Here is a 4146-nt window from a genome sequence, read left to right as displayed (position 1 = left end):
AACCCTCTTGGGTTTGTCCCAGATGAAGAACATCCCTGGAGCAATTCCTCCTCAATCCACCCCCCTGGAGCTGAGGCTAAGCTCAGCAGCCACTCAGCTATTTTGGGTTTGATACAAAGGCAGATTTGATAAGAAAGCTCGCAGGAAAAACCAAATTTCCTCTTGGACTCTGCACATATTCCAGCACCCGGAGTTCCTTTTCCTATCAGCTCATGGAGGAGCCTTCTAAAATTAGGAGTGAGGTGGAGGTCTGCCCTCCCTGCACACAGGGACGTGTGTCCCTGGCTCCAGGACTCACCCTGGGGGCACAGCAGACCCTCCTGGAGGGAGAGGTGGAGAGGGCAGAGCTCCCTGTGTTGTTCCCATGGAATATCTCCTGTATCCATGGCCGCTATTTATGGGAGCCAGAGCTTTACACCAGTGCAGGTGCCACATAATTTACCTCCTGCTTAATGATACTAAGAATTGTCTGAGCAGCTCATGACCCTGGGAGAAAGGCAGGGAAAAGGTTTTAAACCAGAAGGAACCTAAAATTCAGGCAAAATTTGGTGCATTTGTCTTGGAATCAGCCTTGGCTTCACACCATGAGTGTGCAACTCCAGCCCAGGCTCCTGGGAATTTGTGGCTGCGTTAAGGTGACCCCACTGGACCTGGCTGTGTCCCCTCCGAGCTGCTGGGTGGGGGTGATGGGGCAGAAGCCACTGAAAATCCTGCCATGTGTGACAAATTCCCCTTCTGCAGCCTCCCAGCCTGCGAGGAGAGATCCCTCCCTGCTCTCGGCATCCTGCTGCTGCCTCCTCACACCCTCCCCGCAGCTTCCCCGCATTCAGAGCATTTGCACAAATTCCTCTGCTGCCAAACGCTGCTTTTGTTGAGGATTGTCACTTCCAAGCTCTCACCAAGAGCCTGATCTGGCCAGGCTGCCTAATTCCAGAGTGTGATAAACATCTGGGCAGGTCAGCATCCAGCTCCTCACAGTCCTCAGGAAAGTCTTCCATGCCCAAAAGCCCGGCTGTTTATTCCAATTATGTCAGCTGGGCTGATAAAAGTGATTATTTCTCTCTCCCAGCCCTGCTTTCTCATTGATCCCATAGTCTGCTCTTCAAATGTCACTCAGTGAGGAGGGAGCACACATCCAATTATGAAAAGGGAAAAGATCAGCGTGATGACAAAGCACCAGGGCTATGAAACAAATGAGATCTGTCTGGTTTTGATACCCTGCAAGTCCAAGGAGCCCAGAAAGAGCCATTTTGGGGCTCTCCCCTCCAAAAAAATTCAAACTGAACTGTGTTCATAACATCTCAGAGGTTTGGTGTTGTATTTGCTCCAATATGAAGCCTTGAACCTGATGGAAATCTAATAATTACTCAAAAGCACAGGTAAAGTCATGCAGATCTCAAAAGCCAGTGAGACTTGGGGTAATGGAATTTATTTTTATGTGAGGCAAATTCCTGCCTGTTATTTTTGAACCTGTGGTCACTTGTCCAACTCACTGAGGGCCATGGCTGTGTAGGCAAAGACAAAAATCATCTCAAGCCCTGGGCCCACCCTGCCACACCTAAAATATGAGCAAAGATTGCCAAAGAGGAAATCAAGGGAGAAAATCAAGGAACAAAAATCAGCCTTGCCCTGCTTCCTCCGGCTCAGCCTCTTAACCCAAGCCCAGGCTGAGATTTCTTTGAACAGAGGACAACAAAGGCAAAATATCGAGCTGTAAAGACTGGGCTGGCTGATCCCTGCACCCTGAGCCACAGATTTACAGAATCCTCTGGAGAGGGGTTGCCAGAGACAGGGATGCCTTGGATAAAACACTTGTTGCAAAGCAGAGAACTGGTTTTTGTCTCTCTCACATCCCCAAATCTACTTCTGCTTCTGCTCCTGCCAGGGCCCCGTGCTGCCTGCAGGGCTGAACATCTGGAGGATCAATATCTGTATGTTTATTAGGATAGGGGACTAAATTTGTTGGGTTTGGTGTCAGAATACTCAGAAACAGCCCAGCAAACTCACCTGGTCACTGCCTGAACCCTCGAGTGCTTCCTAGAGCTGTCACATCAGCTCTTACCAAAAAAAGGGGGAGCAGGGAGCTGAGGATGAGGTGTAGCTCCCAAAATTTCTGCTTTTCCTTCTGCTTGTGCTCCTCACTCTCACTGCTGCATCTCCTCTGCATCCCTGCTTTTCCAGGAGGTGTTGGCCGTGTTTTCCCTGCCAGGTGAGCGCTGCTGGCCTGGGGCAGAGGGTGGGAATGGATATTGCACCCAGCCCGTGTTCCCTGAGCCCCTGTGAGCCACAGCCCTGCCAGGCTGAGGTCTGTGAGAGCCTCGGTGGCACAAACCGAACCCAGCAGGTCCCAGCTCTGCCCGGGTGTGTGTGGAGGGAGTGATGGCCCCGTTTATCTTCTTTATCTTCGGGGCAGGGGAAGCTCCAGGTCATTAGCTGAGGTCATTAGCTCCTCCCAGCGCCCCTGCATTCCCAGATGTCTGCAGTGGGGTGACTTCTGGAGCTTCTGTTCCTTGTCTGTTCACTTTTCCAACCTCTGAAGTTGTGTGGATGCAGAGATGGAGTGTGGGAAGAGCGAGCAGGGAGGTCCCTGCTGAGAAGGACACTTCATAGCCCTGAAACTGCCTTTAATCTCATTTCCTGATTCCAGTACCTCATCTGCCCCTCTGGTTTAAACCACAAAACTTCCTTCTCTATAAATACCCCCAGCAGAGCACGACATGGACAGCCAGCTGTGGTGTGGGGACAGAGGGGACAGTGGGGAGCCTGTCCTGGCACCCCAGTACTGCGGGAAAAATGAGGCAGAATCATGAGAACTCATCAGAGCCCAAGAGCTGATGAGCTTCAAATAAGATTTGCTAAGTGTTTAATTGCTGAAAAAGGCAGAGTCTGGCACTGCCTGTTCCATGGGAGGACCACAGAGCTGCATCCATCAGGGATCCATCATCCAGGGACTGACCTGCAGCTGCTGCTGGTGCCATTGGGGCAATCTGGACCAAAACAATTCTTTATTTTCTCCCTTTCTGTGCTACAGGGCAGTTTAAGAACCACAGCTTTCAGCTCTGAAAGCACCCAGGGCCAGCAGAGTGAGATGTGTCTCTGGGAGAGCAGCGTTGCTTCAGAGGGATGGCAGAAATGAAACTCCAGAGGCAGCGTTATCTCCTGTCAGGCTAAAAGGAAGTTTTCGGGATTCCTTAGCCCTTATTTAGCGGATTTGTTTGTTTTGGAGGGAAATGCTCGTGACAGTGTCTGGCTCTGACCACATGCCTGCCTGCAGCGTGGCCAGCCACAGTGTCCAGTGGTCACTCCCTGCCTGACCAGTGATCCCAGGACACTTAAGGGGTCAGCTCTGGGATTTCTGTGGCTGCTTCACTTGGATTCACCCCACAATTGGGGTGCAGCCACAAAACTGAGCTGGGGACCGAGGGAGCTGGGTGACATCCTGTCATGCCGTGTCACCAACGACCACGGGGTGCCAGGGGTTCTCCACCACCAGGAGCCCCAGAGCCCTCGGGATTTTCCTGGCTCTGGTGACACGCAGGGAGCACACGGAGGGGGCACGGGTGGGGTGGGGACACCTCCGGGCAGGGACATTGATGGCACAAGGAGAGCACGTGTGGCACCGCGGGCAGGAGGCACAGGGACAAGTGGGGCGGGGACAAGAGAACACCGCGAGTACGGGGATGCGAGACACGGTGCGGGGATGCAGGACACGGTGCGGGGATGCAGGACACGGTGCGGGGACACGGCAGGGATGCAGGACACGGTGCGGGGATGCAGCACACGGTGCGAGGATGCAGGACACGGTGCAGGGATGCAGGACACGGTGCGGGGACACAGAGGGGATGCAGCACACGGTGCGGGGATGCAGGACACGGTGCAGGGATGCAGGACACGGTGCGGGGACACAGCGGGGATGCAGCACACGGTGCGGGGACACGGTGCGGATGCAGGACACGGTGCGGGGACACGGCAGGGATGCAGCACACGGTGCGGGGATGCAGCGCACGGGGCGGGGACCCGCGTGGGGCAGGCGGGGGTGGCCGCGGGGTGCGGGGGGGCTCCGGGTGCGGTGCCGGCTGCCATTGGCTGCGGCGGGCTGATGTCACGGGCTGCTGTCACTTAAAAGCTCCGCGGCGCCTAACGGGC

This window comes from Poecile atricapillus, chromosome 13 (assembly GCF_030490865.1).
Source record: "Poecile atricapillus isolate bPoeAtr1 chromosome 13, bPoeAtr1.hap1, whole genome shotgun sequence".
Lineage (NCBI taxonomy): Eukaryota > Metazoa > Chordata > Aves > Passeriformes > Paridae > Poecile > Poecile atricapillus.
This window is presented reverse-complemented; position numbering follows the sequence as displayed.